The sequence below is a fragment of the Schistocerca americana genome, chromosome 9 (assembly GCF_021461395.2).
Source record: "Schistocerca americana isolate TAMUIC-IGC-003095 chromosome 9, iqSchAmer2.1, whole genome shotgun sequence".
Lineage (NCBI taxonomy): Eukaryota > Metazoa > Arthropoda > Insecta > Orthoptera > Acrididae > Schistocerca > Schistocerca americana.
The window spans coordinates 173,411,710-173,436,319 of NC_060127.1; the positions used below are offsets into that span (position 1 = coordinate 173,411,710).

The following is a 24,610-nucleotide window of genomic DNA, read 5'->3' on the forward strand; positions in this document are numbered from 1 at the left end:
CGAGAAATGGTAAATGTGATTAACTGTGACCATTCCACCATCGTGCGACACTTGCAAGCAATGGGGAATCTTTAAAAAGAGAGTGTTTGGGTACATCTACATCTACATTTATACTCCGCAAGCCACCCAACGGTGTGTGGCGTAGGGCACTTTACGTGCCACTGTCATTACCTCCCTTTCCGGTTCCAGTCGCGTATGGTTCGCGGTAAGAACGACTGCCGGAAAGCCTCCGTGCGCGCTCGAATCTCTCTAATTTTACATTCGTGATCTCCTCGAGAGGTATAAGTAGGGCGAAGCAATATATTCGATACCTCATCCAGAAACGCACCCTCTCGAAATCTGGACAGCAAGCTACACCGCGATGCAGAGCGTCTCTCTAGAAGAGTCTGCCAGTCGAGTTTGCTAAACATCTCCGTAACGGTTACCAAATAACCCTGTGACGAAACGCGCCGCTCTTCTTTGGATCTTCTCTATCTCCTCTGTCAACCCGACCTGGTACGGATCCCACACTGAAGAGCAATACTTAAGCATAGGTCGAACGAGTGTTTTGTAAGCCACCTGCATTTTCTAAGGACTCTCCCAATGAATCTCAACCTGGCACCCGCCTTACCAACAATTAGTTTTATATGATCATTCCACTTCAAATGGTTCCGTACGCATACTCCCAGATATTTTACAGAAGAAACTGCTACCAGTGTCTGTTCCGCTATCATAAAATCATAAAATAAAGAATCCTTCTTTCTATGTATTCGCAAGACATTACATTTGTCTGTGTTAAGGGTCAGTTGCCACTCCCTGCACCAAGTGCCTATCCGCTGTAGATCTTCCATTTTCTAATGCTGCAACTTCTCTGTATACTACAGCATCATCCGCGAAAAGCCGCATGGAACTTCCGAAACTATCTACTAGGTCATTTATATATATTGTGAAAAGCAATGCTCCCATAACACTTCCCTGTGGCAAGCCAGAGGTTAATTCAACGTCTGTAGACGTCTCTCCATTGAGAACAATATTCTGTGTTCTGTTTGCCAAAAACTCTTCAATCCAGCCACACAGCTGGTCTGATATTCCGTAGGCTCTTACTTTGTTTATCATGGGACAGTGCGGAACTGTATCGAACGCCTTCCGGAAGTCAAGAAAAATGGCATCTACCTGGGAGCCTGTATCTAATATTTTCTGGGTCTCATGAACAAATAAAGCGAGTTGGGTCTCACACGATCGCTGTTTCCGGAATCCATGTCGATTCCTACAGAGTAGATTCTGGGTTTCCAGAAATGACATGATACGCGAGCAAAAAACATGTTCTAAAATTCCACAACAGATCGATGTCAGAGGTAAAGGTCTATAGTTTTGCGCATCTTCTCGACGACCCTTCTTGAAAACTGGAACTACCTTGGCTCTTATCCAATCATTTGGAACCTTCCATTCCTCTAGAGACTTGCGGTACCGCATACGCTAACCCAAAATCAGCGGGTGGCCATATGTGCATCTCTGCATGCTCGCCATCATTTGGCTTGTGAACAACACCGACCACTACAATCCTGTTCCGTTACCGGCTACGAGAAATGATGTCTTTGTCGTAACATAAGGAAAAGAAAGGAATGGTTGAGCCCAAACAAAGCAGCAACTCCCCGTACAAAGAAGAGCGCGCGTCCACAATAGATTATGTTATTCATCTGGTGCAACAGCGACGGGGTGGTTAGGCTCTCTAGGCGTGGTGTACTAAGAATTGCTTCCCCGAGGTGTAACCATCACTGCTGACATCTGTTGTCAACAACTGAGACCTCTTGCAGACGCAGTCCGAGAACAAAGACCAGGAACACTGCCTGAAGTGATGCTACTCCACGGTAAGGCCCGCCCACATTCTGCTAGACTAACAAAAAAACGCTATGCAGGAGCTGGGCTGAGAATTCATTCCGTAACACCGTATTCGCCTAAGCTTGCTCCCTCACATTTGCACCTTTCCCGCTCTCTATCGGACAGCATGCGCGGAACTTCCTTTTCGGATGAAAATGCTCTTCGAAAGGGGGTCGACGTGTTCTTCACCTCAAAACCACGTGATTTCTACAATCACGGAATCGAAAAGCTACCCCAGCGTTGGCAGACTGTTGTAAATAATGAAAGAGAATGTATTATTCGCAGGAGTCGGCTACACGAGTAGCGTGGCGTGGACTGCGCGATTTTTTAGGTTAGAAGGTCCCGAGAAAACACGGGAAGGGCTTCAGGCACGGTGCAGGCTGAACACGGGAAGAACGTAGATACTGGAGCCATTGGTATAACAGTTGTAAATTGCCATAGCTGTGTTGGGAAAGTACCAGAGCTCCAAGCGCTAACGGAAAGCACTGATGCTCAAATCGTTATAGGCACTGAAAGCTGGCTAAGGCCGGATATAAGCTCAGCCGAAATTTTTGCGAAGAATCTAATGGTGTTCCGAAAGGATAGGCTAAACACGGTTGGCGGTGGCGTGTTTGTTGCTGTCAGAAGTAGTTTAACTTGTCGCGAATTTGAAGGAGATACTTCCTGTGGGTTAGTATGGGCAGATTTCATTGTTGGCAACCGGAATAAAATAATAATAGGATCCTTTTACCGACACAATTTAGATGATACAGTACCTGAAATATTCAAAGAAAACTTCAGTTTGATTTCAAACACGTACCAGACTCACACGATAATAGTTGGTGATGACTTTAATTTACCCTCGATATGTTGGCGAAAATACATGTTCAATTCCGGAGGTACGCATATAACATCATCCGAAATTGTGCTAAACGCATTCTCTGAAAATTACTTCGAGCAGTTAGTTCATGAGCCCACGCGAATAGTAAACGTTTGTAAAAACACACTTGACCTCTTAGCAACAAATAATCCTGAGTTAATAACGAGCATCAAAACCGATTCAGCGATTAGTGAACACTTGGTTGTCGTAGCGACATTGAATATTGTAATTCCCAAATCCTCGAAACGAAGCAAAAAATATACCTATTCAAAAAAGCAGATAAAAATTCACTTGACGACTTCCTGAGAGACAATCTCCACTTATTCCAAATTAATAACATAAATGTAGACCAGATGTGGCTTAAATTCAAAGAAATAGTATCTGCAGCAATTGAGAGATTTATACCAAATAAATCAACAAACGACGGAGATGATCCTCCTTGGTACACAGAACGGGTCAGAACACTGTTGCAGAAACAATGAAACAAACATGCCAAATTTAAACAGACGCAAAATCTCCAATATTGGCGATCTTTTACAGAAGCTCGATTTCGCGCGGACTTTAATGCGAGATGCTTATAACAGATTTCACAACGAAATTTTGTCTCGAAACCTGGCAGAAAATCCAAAGAGATTCTGGTCACATGTGAAGTATGTTAGCGGCAAGAAAGAATCAATGCCTTCTCTGCGCGACAGCAATGGAGATACTATCAAAGACAGTGCTGCCATAACAGAGATACTAAACACAGCGTCCGAAATACCTTCACAAAAGTAGACGATGTAAATATTCCAGAATTCGAATAGAGAACACCTGCCAACATGAGAAACGTATAAGTAAATATCCTCGAAGTAGTGAAGCAACTTAAATCACTTAATAAAAGCAAGTCTTCTGGTCCAGACTGTATACGAGCTAGGTTCCTTTCGGAGTATGCTGATGCATTAGCTCCATACTTAACAATCATACACAACCTTTTCCTCGACGAAAGATCAGTACCCAAAGACAGGAACGTTGTACAGGTCACACCAATATTCAAGAAACGCAGTCGGAGTAATCCACTAAATTACAGGCCCATATCGTTAACGTCGATATGCAGCAGGATTTTGGAACATATATTGTCTTCGAACATTATGAATTACCGCGAAGAAAACGGTCTATTGACACACTGTCAACATAGGTTTAGAAAACATCGTTCCTGTGAAACACAAATAGCTCTTTATTCGCATGAAGTGTTGAGTGCTATTGACAAGGGATTTCAGATCGGTCCGTATTCTGGAATTCCGGAAGGCTTTTGACACGGTACCACAGAAACTACTCGTAGTGAAATTGCGTGCTTATGAAATATCGTCTCAGTTGTGTGATTGGATTTGTGATTTCCTGTCAGAGAGGTTACAGTTCGTAGTAATTGACGAAAAGTCATCGAGTAAAACAGAAGTGATTTCTGGCGTTCCCCGAGGTAGTGTTATTGGCCCTTGCTGTTCCTTATCCATATAAACGATTTGAGAAACAATCTGAGCAGCCGTCCTAGGTTGTTTGCAGATGACTAATAAAGTCATCAGAAAATCAAACAAATTGCAAAACGTTTTAGAAAATATATCTGAATGGTGCGAAAATTGACAGTTGACCCTAAATAACGAAAAGTGTGAGGTCATCCACATGAGTGCTAAAAGGAACTCGTTAAACTTCCGTTACACGATAAATCAGTCTAATCTAAAAGCTGTAAAGTCAACTAAATACCTATGTATTACAATTACGAACAACTTAAATTGGAACACATAGAAAATGTTGTGGGGAAGGCTAGCCAAAGACTGCGTTTTATTGGCAGCACACTTAGAAAATGTAACAGACCTACTAAGGAGACTGCCTACACTACGCTTGTCCGCCCTCTTTTAGAATACTACTACGTGGTGTGGGATCCTTACCAGATAGGACTGACGGAGTACATCGAAAAAGTTCAAAGAAAGGCTGCACGTTTTGTATTATCGCGCAATATGGGAGAGAATGTCACAGAAATGATACAGGATTTGAGCTGAACATCATTAAAAGAAAGGCGTTTTTCGTTGTGACAGAATCTTCTCACGAAATTCCAATCACCAACTTTCTCCTCCGAATGCGAAAATATTTTGTTGACACCGACCTACATAGGGAGGAACGATGACCACTATAAAATAAGGGAAATCAGAGCTCGTACGGAAAGATATGTGCGTTCTTTCTTTCCGCGCTATACGAGATTGGAATAATATACAGGGTGTTACAAAAAGGTACGGCCAAATTTTCAGGATACATACCTCACACACAAATAAAGAAAAGATGTTATGTGGACATGTGTCCGGAAACGCTTAATTTCCATGTTAGAGCTCATTTTAGTTTCGTCAGTATGTACGGTACTTCCTCGATTCTGATGATCAAATTGTAAATTTTCACAATCAACATGTGTGGGCTGACGAGAATTCGCACGCAATTGTGCAATCACGTCATCAACACAGATTTTGTGTGAACGTTTGGGCAGGCATTGTTGGTGATGTCTTGATTGGGCCCCATGTTCTTCCACCTACGCTCAATGGAGCACGTTATCATGATTTCATACGGGATACTCTACCTGTGCTGCTACAACATGTGCCTTTACAAGTGCGACACAACATGTGGTTCATGCACGATGGAGCTCCTGCACATTTCAGTCGCAGTGTTCGTACGCTTCTCAACAACAGATTCGGTGACCGATGGATTGGTAGTGGCGGACCAATTCCATGGCCTCCACGCTCTCTTGACCTCAACCCTCTTGTCTTTCATTTATGGGAGCATTTGAAAGCTTTGTCTACGCAAGCCCGGTACCAAATGTAGAGACTCTTCGTGCTCGTATTGTGGACGGCTGTGATACAATACGCCATTCTCCAGGGCTGCATCAGCGCATCAGGGATTCCATGCGACGGAGGGTGGATGCATGTATCCTCGCTAACGGAGGACATTTTGAACATTTCCTGTAACAAAGTGTTTGAAGTCACGCTGGTAGGTTCTGTTGCTGTGTGTTTCCATTCCATGATTAATGTGATTTGAAGAGAAGTAATAAAATGAGCTCTAACATGGAAAGTAAGTGTTTCCGGACACATGTCCACATAACATATTTTCTTTCTTTGTGTGTGAGGAATGTTTCCTGAACGTTTGGCCGTTCCTTTTTGTAACACCCTGTAGAACTGTGAAGGTGCTTCCTTGAACCCTCTGCCAGGCACATGAATGTGATTTGCAGAGTATCCATGTAGATGTAGATGTATATTATTGATCACTAAAGTCTCTGTTACGTGTCTCTGTTGTGTTTTTTAGACTTATGGAAAAACTCTACGAACTTATAGACCAATGCAGAACAAAACCATTATTATAATGATAATATGTAAAGAAATGCTTAAACACGTCCCATTTTCACACAGTGCACGTTAAACGAACAAAATTTCTTCGCATAATATACGCGACGGAGAACACAATATAAAACAAAATTCAATAGGATTTAAAACTGTCGCGCGTGACCCTCTAATTATCCTGAATTGTACCAGGCATATTTTAGTACATTGGTAAGCCATGGCGAAGGCAGTTGATCATGTACTGGTGACTACAACTCGATTATATCGTTTCCCAAGTGGAGATTGACATCGTAATCATTCAGCTGAACTAGATCTGATAATCTTCGTACGAAACTCTTCCATAGCTGTACCTGTGCCGCCGATCGTCAAATGAACAGGTTCCTTGTCCTCACATATGATGCTTTAAACTGTTCTTTCACACTGAACACCCCAAGAGTCTAATAGTACTACAGCTTTTTATCCCTCACTAGGAAACAAAACATCGTTCTAATATCTTTTGACCTGCTCAGACTTTTGTTTACCAGAGTTTGATAATGTCATAAGGACATATTCAGCTTCAAAAACTCACTGTTAGTTTCTTTCAAAACTATGAAAAGGCGGGTGATAAGTGTGGAAAAGCCATTTTGAGCGCCGTACCCTAAGAAACTTGTTCATCTGGTAGTCCTAAAGGGCCTGAAGGCACAGGTACAGCCGAGAGACGTGTAAGCAAATGATTGCAATTTCAGAAATATTGGGTGGTTTATACAAGAGAAAGGGCTTCACAAATTGAGCAAGTCAGTAACGTGTTGGCCCACCTCTGGCACCTATGATAGCAGTTATTCTGCTTGGCATTGATTGACAGGCCTACGGTGCGTTCACACTATTAGTCTCCTCGCCCAAATTTCCTTTGCGGTTATCTTATGTACTTGGATATTAAGCACTTTCGGAACTACACATCTACTCCCAAAAATGACACTCTTCACGCCTCAAACTCTGAAATTCTTCACTATTTGGAAAAACTAGTTTGGCAACTACATCTTCTTTCTTTCTTGAAAATTGAAAGGATTCCTGGACACTATAAGGTTTTCTTCCATGATGGAAATTATCCTTCTTGGGTTTGACAATTGAAGTTTTGCAGAGAAATTTCTTCAGTTACAAATACTATGCGAGTGAGTCTGCTATTGAAAACTGAATGCATATTCAAGAATATGCGGAAGATTTAACAGCGGAAGGCGAAGCCGTGAAAGAGAGTTGGATTATGTCGCGAATTCTTGGAATCTTACCGCCGAAACTTCACCACTTCCGTACTGCATGGGATAATACAGAGGCAACTGACAAAAATCTTGACGCATTCTTTGAACGTTTGCGTCTGGAGGAGGATAGGTTAAATGAGACATAACCGTTAAGCACGCCCCACACTAGTCCTTTTATGTCAAAACAAAGTAAACAATTTGTCAAAGCAGGTAAGCAGGAAACGCCTGCAGTTCAATGTTTCAAATGGGCCAAAAACTGGAATGAAAGAAACACTGCAGAAATAAACCGTGTGCCAAATATTTAGTATACTGTAGAGAGAATTATTCATGTAAAAACTGCAAACTAAAGGCCATTTTACCAGCGAATGTCCAAGTCCAAAGCTAAACAGAAACAAGACAAGCGATAAACTTGACAGTAAAGAATCAAAAGGTTACAAACATAAAGAACTGGTCACTGTTGGATTATCTGTTGCCAATATAAATGAAATAAATTTGTAATCTGGTCGAGAGAATATTTGGTACCAAGACTGTGGTGCCACGCAACATATGACATTTAGAAGGGACTGATTAATAAATTACGTAAAATTAAATCACTGTATGTACCGAACATAAACTGTAATTTACTTCCTGTTACTCAAGTCTTAGACAAAGGCTATGTTCAGACTGCAAACGCAGATCTCTCAGTTTTCAAAACCGCTGACAATCTGGAAACTGTACCAGTAGGTAGACTCGAACGACAGCTGTAAAAAATCTTGTTTCTTACAAAAGAATTTAACAAATGTATGACAGCAACCTCAATTAAAATTTGGCATGAAAAGTTAGCATATCAAAATGTCGCATATGTCAGGGACATACTAAAAAGACATGGTACTAATTATATTGATCACTGGAACGAATGTGTATGTGTTGGTTGTATCTATGGCAAGCAACATCCCAAATCTCATCCGACAAATGCGAGCCGACCGCCGTGGCCAAGCGGCTCTAGACGCTTCAGTCTGGAACCGCGCTGCTGCTACGGTCGCAGGTTCGAATCCTGCCTCGGGTATGGATATGTGTGACGTCCTTAGGTTGGTTAGGTTTAAGTAGTTATAAGTCTAGGGGACTGATGACCTCAAATGTTAAGTCCCATAGTGCTTAGAGCCATTTGTTTTGTTGTCCGTAAGGCCGGTGTTGCACTATCATGTTTCTTCGACAAAGACGTCTGATCACATATCCGTCAAATTTCTTTGACAAAAAAGATCTTTGACGTTGCGCTAAAAAGGAGTATTACATTGTCATATTTTTCGTCAAAATAACTTGTTATTATGCGCTGCGATTGCTTGCACCATAATTTCATTCCAGCAAAATTATGTAAATTACTAACGATTGGATGAGAGTGCATTTCAGTTCTTGCTCATTAAAGCGGCTTGTCATATTAGAAAACAGCATACTCACTTGAGAAATGTTATATGTGCAGAAGACAGATTCACCGTAACATGGCGATTTTTTTATACGGGAGAGATCGACTCTATTTTACAACAAAGCACTCCAATACCTCATTGCACATTAACCAAAATAATTCCAGAAATGTATGAAGCTATGCATAAAGCACTGAAGGAGGAATACCTGAAGGTAAATACACGTTTTAGTCTACCACCAGTGTGGTCCCATAAGTACCCGGCCTGACCGAGAGACGACAGTCGTTGTTGAAAAATATCTCTGGATTAAAAAGTATACGATCTATGAAGCATATGTTTCAAGTTTGAAGACGCCACATTGTTTAGTATTTGTTTGGGACCCCAGCCATCAATAGTGAACTTAGTGAGTTAATTCGTGAAAATGTAGAAAATTGGTCATCGTTATGTGATAAAGTATTTTTTTAAAGGCTTCAGCGCAACCGATATTAAAGCTGAGCTAGGTTCCACTTTGGAAGAGTCTACTCCTTCGTTGACACCAGTAAAATATTGGGTAGCTGAGTTTTGTGGCCGTGCGGTTCTAGGCGCTACAGTCTGGAGCCGAGCGACCGCTACGGTCGCAGGTTCGAATCCTGCCTCGGGCATGGATGTGTGTGATGTCCTTAGGTTAGCTAGGTTTAAGTAGTTCTAAGTTCTAGGCGACTGATGACCTCAGAAGTTAAGTCGCATAGTGCTCAGAGCCATTTGAAGCATTTTTTGAGTTTAAACGAGGCCGTACGAGCTGCCAAGACGAGCAACGCAGTGGTCGACCAAATGAGGTGACGACTTCAGAAATGGTGAAGAAAATCCACAAAGCGGTACTGGATGATAGTCGACTGAAAGTGCACGAGTTATCAGACATAGCAGGCATTTGATAAAGTGCGGTACATGGCACATTATCTGAAAATTTTGACATGAGGAAACTGTGTGCAAGGTTTGTGCCACGTTTGCTCACACTCGAGCAAACACAGTGTCGTGAAGATGTTTCAATTGACTGTTTAGCGAAGTTTCCCAGCAACAAAGCTGTTTTTTGCACTGTTTCATAACCGTGGATGAAACACGGGTCCACCACCTCACTCCTGAGACAAAAGAACTATCAGAACAATGGACACAAATTAGAGAACCGCCTCCAACGAAGACGAAGACCGTTTCATCAGCAGGCAGGGTCATGGCGTCGGTTTTTTTGGATGCGCTTTGGATAATTTTCAGTCATTACCTTTAAGAAGGAAAAAATATCAACGGCGAGTATTATGCGGACTCATTGCAACGTTTGGGCGAAGAAATCAAGCAGAAACGGCCGCATTTGGCCAAGAAGAAAGTGTTGTTTCTTGAGGGCAATGCACCAGCTCACAAGTCCGTTATTGCAATGGCCAAAATTAATGAATTAAAGTTTGAATTGCTACCTCATGCACCCTATTCGCCAGATTTAGCCTGCTCGGATTATTTTCTGCTCCCAAACTTGAAAAAATGGCTCGCTGGTCGAGGATTTTGAACAAATGAAGAAGTCAAACAGCTATAGCGATGCTAGCGCTCCAAGCGGTTACATTTCACACTGCAGTGAAGACGAACGACTTTTATGTTCAAATCTACGGCGAGGGTGTAGATTTGATCATATTTCTTTGACAAAAGGCGAGATTTGATAAAGTTTCCAATTACACTATCACGTTTCTTTGACAAAAATATTTGCCATATCAACTTTGACAAAGAAATATGATGGTGTAATACTGGGCTAAAGAAGCAGTCAAAACAGAATTAGTCGGTGAACTAGAGAGTGACTTCGAACGTGGATTAGTCACTGGATGTCCCCTGAGTAACAAATCCATCGTGCCCATTACAAACCTTTTAAAGCTGTCCAAGTCGACTGTTAGTGTTTGATGATGTGACTGTGGTGTGGAAACGCGAAAGAACACCCAGAGTTAAACAAAAATCAGGCAGATCGCTTGTATTGACGGCTAGGGACCGTCGAGAACTGCGGAGGGTGCTTGTAAAAAGTCGCTTGTATTCAGCAGAACGGTTGAATCTTGAGTTACCAGGGATGCAGCTAGCACAGTAGCTGGGCTTAAGGAGTTAAAAACAATGGCTCCGAATGTCGAGCAGCTCCTCACTAGTCATACATTTGTGTAGTCACTGCTGAGCTACTAAGCAGCAGATAACTGGTAACGACCGGTCTGGAGTGATGAATCACGGCCGGCCGGAGTGGCCGTGCGGTTGTAGGCGCTACAGTCTGGAACCGAACGACCGCTACGGTCGCTGGTTCGAATCCTGCTTCGGGCATGGATGTGTGTAATGTCCTTCGGTTAGTTAAGTTTAATGAGTTCTAAGTTCTAGGCGACTGATGACCTGAGAAGTTAAGTCGCATACTGTTCAGAGCCGTTTGAATCAATTTTTGATGAATCACGCTACACGTTGTACCAACCCCATGGAAGGTTTCCTGGACAACTTTACGTGCCATCAGTAAACTACAGAGGAGGGACGATTTTACAGAATGGGGTGTTTTTCATGTTTATGGTGTGGTTCCCTTATTGCTCTTATGGAAGTGTCAGATGCAAAAGGATGCGAACACATTTTAAAGCTACGATAATGTTGGAAGCTGTAGATAGGAGTGGGACTATTTTTCCCATTTTGTTCGTTTTTGATTGTTGTGTTTGGTCGTTGCCGACGTCACTCGACATCCGTTCCAGTTCGTCGTTGATCCTTTCACTCAGTTTTTTATTACAGAGGCCAACCAGCTCTCTGACCGAACACGCTGAGCCACCGTGCCGGCAGTTTAAAATGGAAATGAGCGTTTGGCGTCATTGACCGGGAGGCCCCTTACGGGGCAGTCCGGCCGCCTCGGTGCACGTCTCATTACATTCGATGCCACATTGGGCGAACTGCGGGCTGGATGGAGATGAAATGATTATGAAGACAACACAACACCCAGACCCTGAGAGGAGAAAATCCCCAAACGAGCCGGGAATCGAACACGAGCCCCAACTTGAAACCGGGTTCTCTTGCTTAATTGGCAGAAATGGTGACACTACACCACCGTAGCACCATGGATAAAAGTGCTGCACGAACTAGCCAACGCTATGGTCGCAGGTTCGAATCCTGCTTCGGGCATGGATGTGTGTGATGTCCTTAGGTTAGTTAGGTTTAAGTAGCTCTAAGTTCTAGCGGGCTGATGACCTCAGAAGTTAAGTCCCAGAGTGCTCAGAGCCATTTGAACTATTTTTTTGAACTAGCCAAGTCGAATGCCCTCCGCAACACAAACTTCATATCTTCAGCTTATTTTCCCCTTACATTGTCACTATTTCCAGGTCTGTCCAGCATTGGAGTAGCACCCCTGGGTTGGACGTAATAGCGAAGTCCTGTACTACATGTGGTCGTATAGATTTCATAATTAAATATCCCTGATACAATTAAGTCTCATCTTTATCTACGATAATGTTGGAAGCTGCAGATATGAAATAGAATCTATGCCGCAGCCGGGACTCGAACTCGGCTCCTCCTGCCTACTAGGAAGAAATGCTGATCATTACACCACCGCAGCACTATCGACAAAGATGAGACTTAACTGTCTTGGGGAAATTTAATTATGAAGATATATATGATCACATTTTAAAGTATTATGTACTCTGTATGGTAGACGAATAGTTCAATGATGGTGATTGTATCAGCATGATAATGCATCGTGTCATAAAGCAGCCCCTGTGAAGCAATGCAGTACTTTCGGGACGGGTTAGCACGCCGACTTCACTCCAGATTCCAGTGCCCAACATTACTATCAGCTCTGGTTTTGGCTCTAGGGGAAGAATGAGCTGCCATTCGTCTACAGACATCCGGATACTTCATTGGAAGTGTAGAGGAGAGTAGGGGATTTTGGGTAAAATGACGCACGTCAGGTTGTCTTTAAGCGTGAGAGATAGTCTTATCTGATCGGTGCTGCTACACTGAAGCGACAAAGAAACTGGTATAGGCATGTGTATTCAAATACAGAGATATGTAAACAGACAGAATACGACGATGAGGTCGGCAACGCCTATATAAGACAACAAGTGACTGGCGCAGTTGCTCTATCGGTTACTGCTGCTACAATAGCAGGTTATCAAGATTCAAGTGAGTTTGAACGTGGTGTTATAGTAAGCGCACGAACGATGGGACGCATCATCTCCGAGTTAGCGATGAAGTGGGAATTTTCCCGTACGATTATTTCACGAGTGTGACGTGAATATCAGGAACCCGCTAAAACATCAAATCTCTGACACCGCTGCGGCCAGAAAAAGATCCTGCCAGAACGGGACCGACGACGACTGAAGAGAATCGTTCAACGTGACAGAAGTGCAACCCTTCCGGGAATTTCTGGACATTTCAATCCTGGGTCATCAAAAAGTCTCAGCGTGCGAGCCATTCGACGATACATCATCGATATGGGCTGTTGGAAGCGAAGGCTCACTCGTGTGCCCTTGATGACTGTACGACACTACACCGACATTGGACTGTTGATGACTGGAAACATGTTTCCTGTTCGGACGAGTCTCGTTTCAAACTGTATCGAGCGATGGACGTGCACGGGTATGGAGAACAACCTGCATGTCAGCAAGGGAATGTTCAAGCTGGTGGAGGCTCTATAATGGTGTGAGGCGTGTGCTATTGGAGTGATATGGGACTCCTGATAGGTCTGGATACGATTCCGACAGATGACACGTACGTAAGCATCCTGTCTGATCACCTGCATCCATTCATGTCCACTGTGCATTCCGACTGACTTGGGCGATTCCAGCAGGACTGTGTGACACCCGACAAGTCCATAATTGCTATAGAGCGATCCACGAACAATATTCTGAGTTTAAACACTTTCGCTGGCCACCAAACTCCCCAGGCATGAACATCATTGAGCGTATCTGTGATGCCTTTCCACTCCCTCATACTCTTAAGGATTTCTGAGCAGCCCTGCAGAATTCATGGTGTCAGTTCCCTCCAGCACCATTTCAGACATTGGTCGAGTCCACGGCACGTCGTGTTTCGGCACTTATCCGTGCTCGTGGGGGCTCTACAGGATATTAGGTAGGTGTACCAGTTTGTTTGGGTCTTCAGTGTAGTTCGGTGCTCAGTTATACAAATAAACATGCGGAACGCGGGGACCGTTACTTGCCAGTTGTCGGCGCAACAAGCATCAGTGTATTTTGTCTTTGTTTCTTCTAATATTTGATCCCCAGTTACTAAGGTGTAAGCCATTTCCTGTTATGTCAAAATATATGTTTTCGTTGTTATCCCTATGTCTACATTTTAACACTCGCGATTATGTAAGTATTATTTCTCTTATGCAAAGGGCGAGTGTGGAACTTTAGTTCCACATAAGTTATGCTTGTTGGCGCCGAGTGCGTCATTTTACCCAACTTCAGTTTTACAGTAATGAAAGTAGGTAGAAAAATGAAATACGTTAATGCAAATTTAATGAAAGTTAAAATAACATGTTGCACCATTTTTATAAGAACAGGTTCCTCTGTTTACACGCTGAAGACGTACGTCCTTAGAACAGAGATTACTTCTTGGACGGCGGATGAGTTAAGAAATGCCGTCAGTGCTGTTGATAATGGGGCTTCTAGTAGAAAGAGAGCCATCCAGCACAACATTCCAGAGGAAAATATGTGTGCGTAGTTATGTGAGAAACTTGGCAAATATGGCGAGGAATGGTACCAGTGAATTTCTTGTGCTTTTTGGTGTCATTCTGAACGCAGTGGGTAGGACAGTCCTGAAAACTGTAACTGTGACCCCTGTCTGAAGAAGGGATAATTAATTGTTTTACGGGTGTGGAAGAGACCCATTAGTGAATACCCTTATACTCTTATTCTTCATTTTTATATCTATTTTATAATTAAACTGTTATTATTATTTTGCGCTTATTCCACATTTATTTAAACCGATGTTTTCGCTATATTCTGTTTGTAAACTATGTTGTTAGTGTTACGTTTAATAGGCATAATATTCAGTACATATATTTTGTACTGTAAGATGTGTGGAATCAAATACCTTACACCATTCCTTGCGACAATTTATCCCACTTACTACGTCATTTTACCCGCCATGTCGGGTAAAATGACATGGCGCAATGACATCGCAATTATCATTTTCCCAAATGTTCATCCAGTTTTTAGCGGGATATTTTACCTATGTTGCGTTCTAAAGACGATTTCTGGTAATATAATCATAGGCGGTTCTAGTGTTGGTTTGTGCTGGTGGAAGTCTTATATAGTTCCAATCGACAAAGTACCTTCGGACGAAATCTGGGCTACATTTGTGCTACATTGACAGGAGCGGTCCTGTCCCCATGATATAGGATCAGAAGTTTCGTAATGCTTGTCTTAGTAGCATGTACTGGTTTAAAACAGAAGTTAGTAGCTGTGCGTCACAGCTAGATTTAACATTTTAAATTCCGAGTGCCCCGTTGTGCCTCTACAAAGCCGCCGTGTGGAAGGATACCTTGAAGATAGTTTGTTTCCACACATACCTGCTAGTATTTTTCTGACGGTGATGTGCGGTATCGGTAAGACTGCTGCGACATGATATATTTTGCTAAGTATATATGTATTTATAAACTGAACTTTCTGCAGTCGGTCTAACGATCACATGTTATGCTCCTTCAGCAAGGCTCTGATGACATTAAGTTTCCGCTCCCAAATGTTCGTAGCCATGAGCTTGGGATTCGCCCTTATCCACAATCCGAGTTGGAGTCGCTCTTCAGTTACATCCAATCAGTATGGCACTACTGTGAGAACCAAGATGCATTACTTTGGATTTTTGAAGATTCAGTTTTGCCCAAGAGGATCGTACCAAACGTCGCACTGCATCAACCTCACTATTCGAATTTACAATAACACTTTTGTCGTCAGCGTAACTGTAGTCGTCAGTTTTTGGTGCATTGTCGAAAGCAAAGGTTCCACTGCGATCGCATTTTATGTCAGAGACAATGGACATCCTTCACGTACTGATAGTTGAACTGGAAATGCTTCAGTCAGTTGTCCATTGATTTTAATCTTTGAAAAAACACCACTGATATATTTATGTATTACAGGTCGAAACCCATTTTCTGCATGGTGCTGAGTAAGAAGCCATGATTTATTCTATGAAAGGCTTTGTCAAAATCTAAAAACAATAAGGAAAGACTGTTGCCACTTAATCAAGTAAGGTTTATGACGTCCCTATACTCACATAAGGTATCTAGCACTGATGTACCATTTATCACACTCGTTTGGTAGGGACCTGTGACATTTTACAGGAGGGGCTTCATCCTTCTGTTCAGGATGCGAGTGAGAGTCTTAAAGGCAGAATTGAGTAAGGTGAGTGGTCTTAAATCGTGACTCCTCTTGCGGCTTGGTTTTTTAGGAATGAGTACAATCATTCCCTCCGTAAATATAGGAGGAAATGCCTGGTTACTTAATAACTCATTGTACATATCTGTGAACTCATTCCCTATTACATCCCACATGAGTACATCAAATTCGACCGGGAGCACATCGGGACCAGCTGACTTGTTCCTCGGAGCGTCGTTAATTGTGGTTTTTATTTCGTCCTGAGTTATATGTTCAGTTAGACTGTCATTATCCTCCTCACGTATTCCGGTCGTAACGTCTGCTAAAAGTTCTTCACCGTTCCGTCTATCTATATCTGTTCCAGGATAGAGATTCCTACAATACTTCCCCACAATTGTTTTATGGCCGTCTGAGTAGTGTACTTTCCTCCATCATCATCCGCCAGCGCAGTTATTATTCTCTGTTTCCCTTTACGTGTCTCCTTTATTACATGGTATAACGACGTACGTTCCTGCATAAGATCGTAGTTGCCTCGAGCTCGCGGACGCACCCCATCCAGACGCTGCCGGGCTGGGGCGGTTATTTTCGAGTTAAAGCGTTTCAGTTTGAGTATGTTAGCCGAAAGGCCATCTGGTTGTTGATAAAATGGTTCAAATGGCTCTGAGCACTATGGGACTTAACATCTGTGGTCATCAGTCCCCTAGAACTTAGAACTACTTAAACCTAACTAACCTAAGAACATCACACACATCCATGCCCGAGGCAGGATTCGAACCTGCGACCGTAGCAGTCGCGCGGATCCGGACTGAGCGCCCAGAACCGCTAGACCACCGCGGCCGGCCCCGGTTGTTGATAAAGGCCTCGCAAACAGGAGAAGTAATATTCCACCATTTGTTTGCGCCAATATGCTTGGGCTTTTGCATAATGCGTAATGCATTTGCGAAGAACTGGTTTTGCATATTCGGTCCACCAAATGATCCGCTCCCGATACCTCGTTTGGGAGCGTAAGCATTTGTGCCAAGTCTGTCTAATGTGTTGCTTAAGTTCAGCGTGCTGCAATAGTGAGACGTTAAGTTGCCACATCCCACCGCCACGAAAGGTTTTTTGTCGGATATACCTGAACGAAATATGGTATGCACAACCGTCGAAGAAGTTTATAGGCCATATCTCACAATCATCAGTATTGCGCATGAATTCTTTGATAACACAGACTCTATCCAACTTGCTACTGACGTAAGTATATCCGGTAAGGAGGGCATTCAACTGAGTCCAGGTGTCTTGGAGTTCTAGTTCAGTCACCAATGTTTGTAGCTCGTAACAAGTGTTAAAACTGGGCTTCTGATCTTAAGGCGCAACACACAGTTAAAAATCTCCGGCAAGAGTGGCGGCGGCCCCAACGTCCTCTAACAGTTCAACTGTCCCATTCCGACAAAAGTCACTTCCGTGCCGCCTTTCATTATTCCCAGATGGTGCATATACGTCAATTAAAATGAATATCAAGAGCTCAAATGGAAACCCAGTTCTAAGCAAAGAGGGGAAAGCAGAAAGGAGTATATAAAGGGTCTATACAAGGGCGATGCACTTGAGGACAATATTATGGAAATGGAAGAGGATGTACATGAAGATGAAATGGAAAAATACGATACTGCGTGAAGAGTTTGACAGAGCACTGAAAGACCTGAGTCGAAACAAGGCCCCGGGAGTAGACAACATTCCATTAGAACTACTGACGGCCTTGGGAGAGTCAGTCCTGACAAAACTCTACCATCTGGTGAGCAAGATGTACGAGACAGGCGAAATTCCCTCAGACTTCAAGAAGAATATAATAATTCCAATCCCAAAGAAAGCAGCCGTCGACAGATGTGAAAATTACCGAACTATCAGTTTAATAAGGCACAGCTGCAAAATACTAACACGAATTCTTTACAGACGAATGGAAAAACTGGTAGAAGCCGATCTCGGGGAAGATCAGTTTGGATTCCGTAGAAATGTCGGAACACGTGAGGCAATACTGACCTTACGACTTATCTTAGAAGAAAGATTTAGGAAAGACAAACCTACGTTTCCAGCATTTGTAGACTTAGAGAAAGCTTTTGACAATTTTGACTGGAATACTCTCTTTCAAATTCTGAAGGTGGCAGGGGTAAAATACAGGGAGCGAAAGGCTATTTACAATTTGTACAGAAACCAGAGGGCAGTTATAAGAGTCGAGGGGCATGAAAGGGAAGTAGTGGTTGGGAAGGTAGTGAGACACTGTTGTAGCCTCTCCCCGACGTTATTCAATCTGTATATTGAGCAAGCAGTAAAGGAAACAAAAGAAAAATTTGGAGTAGGTATTAAAATCCAGGGAGAAGAAATAAAAACGTTGAGGTTCGCCGATGACATTGTGATTCTGTGAGAGACAGCAAAGGACTTGGAAGAGCAGTTGAATGGAATGGACAGTGTCTTGAAAGGAGGATATAAGATGAACATCAACAAAAGCAAAACGAGGATAATGGAATGTAGTCGAATTAAGTCGGCTGATGCTGAGGGAATTAGATTAGGAAATGAGACACTTAAAGTAGTAAAGGAGTTTTGTTATTTGGGGAGCAAAATAAGTGATGATGGTCGAAGTAGAGAGGATATAAAATGTAGACTGGCAATGGCAAGGAAAGCGTTTCTGAAGAAGAGAAATTTGTTAACATCGAGTATAGATTTAAGTGTCAGGAAGTCGTTTCTGAAAGTATTTGTATGGAGTGTAGCCATGTATGGAAGTGAAACATGGACAATAAATAGTTTTGACAAGAAGAGAATAGAAGCTTTCGAAATGTGGTGCTACTGAAGAATGTTGAAGATTAGGGGGGTAGATTACATAACTAATGAGGAGGTATTGAATAGGATTGGGGAGAAGAGAAGTTTGTGGCACAACTTGACTAGAAGAAGGGATCGGTTGGTAGGACATGTCCTGAGGCATCAAGGGATCACAAATTTAGAATTGGAGGGCAGTGTGGAGGGTAAAAATCGTAGAGGGAGACCACGAGATGAATACACTAAGCAGATTCAGAAGGATGTAAGTTGCAGTACGTACTGGGAGATGAAGGAGCTTGCACAGGATAGATTAGCATGGAGAGCTGCATCAAGCCAGTCTTAGGACTGAAGACCACAACAACAACAAAATGAGGTCATGAAGTTGGACAGTTATACCCCGACCAGTCTCTCAAATCGCATGATCTCGACACGCGATACGCCATTTGAATAAGACCGCTGATCCTCAGTCATTTCCGATGTTGATGATGGCTTCGTAACCTGTTATGTCCACTACTTCAGTTATGACAACCTTTTGTAACATGGAAACATCTATGTCAGCGGCATAAAGATAATCTTTGAAACATTGTACCGTTACCACCTAACTTATCCGAGAGACATTAACTGTAGCCAACTTGCATATAACTGTTTACTACTGCTCAGTATCCTCCGACCAAAGCGTGCTCGGAACCAGGTGAGACTCGCAAGACGCTAACTCGGTTGTATTCACGTCATTGTCCAAATCCATCTGAATGCCCTCATTCCGAATGGGATCCATTACCCTAACTGCAACAGATACCGCCGTTTTTCTGTCTGAGTTTTCTTAAGGATGTCTCTTGTGCGTGTTCTTTTCCTTTCTAATTCCTGTGTCTCTTCCTGACTTCGTATTGTAGGGGACCGTTTCGTTTCTTTAGACGACTTTTTTTAATTGTCCTGGGTGATCAGACCGGTCGCTGAATGTTGGGTTGAGTGGGTTTGTGTCCTCGTCAACCAGCATGTCACCACCTACTGATGACACTGGAACATCATCGGAATTGGAACCTAGTGGTACCTCGGGATGTTGGACAGGCATAGTAATTTCTTGTCCAGGTGTCTTGCTACCGTCTAAGGTCTGGATATTAGTCTCCCTGGAGAGGCCTGATTCGAACATTTCGGCAGGGTAACCGTTGAACTCTGTTCATTTGCCAGTACGCTACGTGCATTTGAACCCTGACTTCCTTCATTTTCACCCAGACGTGGTATGTAAGGGCCCAGCTCACTCCCAGCTTCCTGTGATGGGGCTGACAAGGTCTCCGCATACGGCATTTTCTGTTGATGTCGCACATCGCCCGCGGAGGTGAGTGCCTAGTTTTCCCTCCGTAAAGATTTGACACGGCGACACCTTGGCTTAAGATGATCCGTGGATCAGCGTACTACGCAGGTCCTTGGTTGGCCATCATAAACAACTAAGTCTCTGAAGACTTGAACCATAATATATCACGGGATGTTCTTATGAAGATCAATTCTAACATTTCGCACGCCATTGTCAACATTGAAATGTTTATTGCCAGACCATTTCTCACCAGTAACCAGCAAAACCGTTCCATTAGGCGTTAACGCTTGTTTGATGAGCTCGAACTTCAGTTCAAATGGGAGGTTGAACATGCGCACAGATCACAACCCTAAACCAACACAGCTGATCCCAATTGAACTGGATTCACCACTGGAATGAAGAAAGTTCGCGAAACCGCCTGTTTTGTCATAATCCAGGTACATGTTTCAACGTCTCGCACTTTAACATACACTGCATTACCAAGGAAATCATAAGACAACCTGTGAACGTCATCATCTTGTAAACCTATCTCTTCCGACAGCTAATCGTCGATTTCAGAAACTTCCGGCCTGTCATATCCGAACGGGAACGAAAATTTCGACGTAGACTTCCTCATCTGAGCTTCCATAGCTGGATGGCTATGTCGTACTGAAAAGCTACAGCGAGACACGGCCAACGAGCTCCGCTCGCAGCGGCGGCGATGGCGGCTACGCCAGCACGGACATCGAGGACACAGAGGATATTGCGACTGCAGGAACTTGTCTCTGGCACGCTCCCCTAAGACCCACACCTTCAGCTTACTGTCCACACACTACATTTGTAGTGCCCCTGCCCGCCATATTCATTACTCACGGCAGTCTATCTACCTATTCCTGTAAGAGTTCGGACAATGTGAGTGCATCCGCACTGAAGAAGATCATTGGCCGGTAAGCCTTATCTATAGCAAGATGGTACCTGTTCTTTCCAACATGTCCAAAAGAACAGATACTGACAATGATCTTCTTCAGTGCGGATGCACTCAAATTGCTCAAACTCTTACGGCAATCGGTAGATTGACAGCCGCGAGTAATGTGTGTAGTGGACAGGAGCACTACAAATGTAGTGTGTGGACAGTAAGCTGGAAGTGTGGGTCTTACGGGGAGCGTGCCAGAGATAAGTTCCTGCAGTCACATTTTCAGCTGTCCTCGTTGATTTTTATCAACACGTGTAAGCAGATAATGGCATGTATTAGTTTAAAAACACGAGTTAGAAGCAGTGCGTCACATTTAGATTTAACGCCTTTAATTCCGAGTCCCCCGTTGCGTCTCTGCAAAGTCGCCGTGTGGAAGGATACCTTGAAGATATTTTGTTTCCACACATACAAACACGCTGCAGCTAGTACTTTCTGGCGGTGATGTACGGTATCAAATGGTTCAAATGGCTCTGAGCACTATGGGACTTAACATCTTAGGTCATCAGTCCCCTAGAACTTAGAACTACTTAAACCTAACTAACCTAAGGACATCACACACATCCATGCCCGAGGCAGGATTCGAACCTGCGACCGTAGCAGTCCCGCGGTTCCGGAAGCAGCGCCTAGAACCGCACGGCCACCGCGGCCGGCTTGTACGGTATCGGTAAGACTGCTGCGACATCATATATTTTGCTAAGTATATATGTATTTAGAGACTGAACTTTCTGAAATCGGTCTAGCGATCGCATGTTATGGTCCTTCAGCAAGGCTCTGATGACATTAAGTTTCTTCTCCCAGTTGTTCATAACATGAGCTTAGGATTAGTCCTTAACCACAAGCCGAGTTGTAGTCTCTCTTCAGTTACATCCAACCAGTGCATACCTACGGCACTACTGTGCTGCAAGATCCGCAACGCTATTGCTATTCGGACATGCCCGAAAGAACAGAACGATTTTCATATAGATATTTGTATGAGTTGACCGATTCCAACTGTGAATCACTGGTATTATATTTATACGATAATATGTTTTCTCGTTATGTAAAGTGCACAATTACACGGTTCTAAACATTTAAAGCAAGTTGTCAGTCTTTGCACCATTTTGGAATCTCATCAAAATCTGACTTGTTTCAGACAGTACTTCATTATAGATAACTGCATCGTATACCAAAACTCTGAAGTTTATACACAAGGCGAACGGCAAGCGTACCAACACATTTCCTTGGGGCACACCCGAAGTTAGGCGCGCGGGATTAGCCGAGCGGTCTAACGCGATGCAGTCATGGACTGTGCGATTGGTCCCGGCGGAGGTTCGAGGCCTCCCTCGGCCATAGGTGTGTGTGTTTGTCCTTAGGATAATTTAGGTTAAGTAGTGTGTAAGCTTAGGAACTGATGACCATAGCTGTTAAATCCCATAAGCTTTCACACACATTTGAATATTTTGAACAGCCGAAGTTACTTGTACATGTGCCGATGACTCTCCAGCCAAGATAACTTGCTGCATGTTCCATACGTCCTTCCTGCGTCCTACAATCCACTCACAAACCACATTTCACCGTATTTTCATTAATAAGCGTTGGTGTAGCACTCACAACAGATCTTTAATAAATACAACAGCCATCTGTTTACTGTGATTCATGACTCTCATCGCATATGAGAAGAGAGGTTCGTCTGTATGGCACTCTTACCAGTTGCGCCTGATTCAAGAGATTGAGAAGGTCCAAAGAAGAGCGGCAAGATTCGTGACTGGTACATTTAGCCATGCGAGAGCGTTACAAATCTCATAGAAAGTTTGAAGTGGGACACACTTGCAGAGAGAGGACGTGCTAAACGGAAGGGGCTGCTCACTAAATTCCAAAATCCGATCTTCGTCGAGGGTGTAGAGCATACATTATTGCCACCAACTTTCAAATCGTGCAGTGATTACCATTCAAAGATAAGGGAAATTAGAGCTCGTACTGAGGCGTTCAGACAGTCGTTTTTCCCTCGTGCGATCCGAGATTGGAACAGAGGTGGGGGGAATATGACTTTGGCACGAATTGAGCCCTCCGCCAAACACCGCTTGGTAGCTAGTGGAGTATATACCGGGTGATCAAAAAAGTCAGTATAAATTTGAAAACTGAATAAATCACGGAATAATGTAGATAGAGAGGTACAAATTGACATGCATGCTTGGAATGACATGGGGTTTTATTAGAACCAAAAAAAATACAAAGTCCAAAAATGTCCGACAGATGGCGCTTCATCTGATCAGAATAGCAATAATTAGCATAACAAAGTAAGACAAAGCAAAGATGATGTTCTTTACAGGAAATGCTCAATACGTCCAGCATCATTCCTCAACAATAGCTGCAGTCGAGGAATAATGTTGTGAACAGCACTGTAAAGCATGTCCGGAGTTAAGGTGAGGCATTGGCGTCGGATGTTGTCTTTCAGCATCCCTAGAGATGTCGGTCGATCACGATACACTTGTGACTTCAGGTAACCCCAAAGCCAATAATCTCACGGACTGAGGTCTGGGGACCTGGGAGGCCAAGCATGACGAAAGTGGCGGTTGAGCACACGATCATCACCAAACGACGCGCGCAAGAGATCTTTCACACGTCTAGCAATATGGGGTGGAGCGCCATCCTGCATAAACATCGTACGTTCCAGCAGGTGTTTATCAGCCAGGCTGGGGATGATGCGATACTGTAACATATCGGCGTACCTCTCACGCGTCACGGTAGCAGTTACAAAACCAGAATCACGCATTTCTTCGAAGAAAAAAGTCCCGATAACGGTAGATGTGGTAAATCCAACCCATACCGTGACTTTCTCGTCGTGCAATGGAGTTTCCACGACCGTTCTACGATTTTCGGTAGCCCAAATTCTGCAGTTGTGGGCGTTGACAGACCCTCGGAGTGTGAAATGAGCTTCGTCGGTCCACAACACGTTACCCAACCAACCGTCATCTTCCGCCATCTTTTGAAACGCCCACACCGCAAATGCCCTCCGCTTCACTAAATCGGCAGGTAACAGTTCATGATGCCGATGGATTTTGTACGGATAGCATCGGAGGGTACGCCTAAGTGCCAACCAAACAGTAGTGTATGGAATGCCTGTGTGACGTGCGACTGCACGAGAGCTGACTTCCCCCTGCGTAGACGAACCCGCTACAGTCTCCATTTCTTCCTGAACTGTCTCAGCAGCATTACGCCTTGTGCTCGGTCGGCCACTACGGGGTCTATGGTCTAAACAACCCGTGGCTACGAACTTCGAAATCATTCTCGCCACAGCTGCATTTGTCAACGGACCTTTACCCGTTCGAATCCCCTTCCTATGGCTATAGGATCATAACGCTGAACTAGCACATTCCCCATTCTGATAATACAGCTTCACTAAAAGCGCCCTTTTCAGGTAACGTCAACATGCTGCGACTGCTGGCGCATCTGATTTTCTCTCTCATTACAGTTTCTTTTATAAACGATTTTCATACGCAGTCACTGACAATTTGCTGTCCAGCGCCATCTGTCGGACATTTTTTGAACTTTTTTTTGGT

General features: G+C 43.5%; 1 protein-coding gene across 1 annotated transcript in view; it reads left to right on the plus strand.

Annotated features, from left to right (window-relative positions):
* LOC124550786 overlaps positions 1-24,610 on the plus strand; it is a 223,375-nt gene that overhangs the window by 120,169 nt on the left and 78,596 nt on the right. The gene's annotated exons all lie outside the window — the stretch shown is intronic.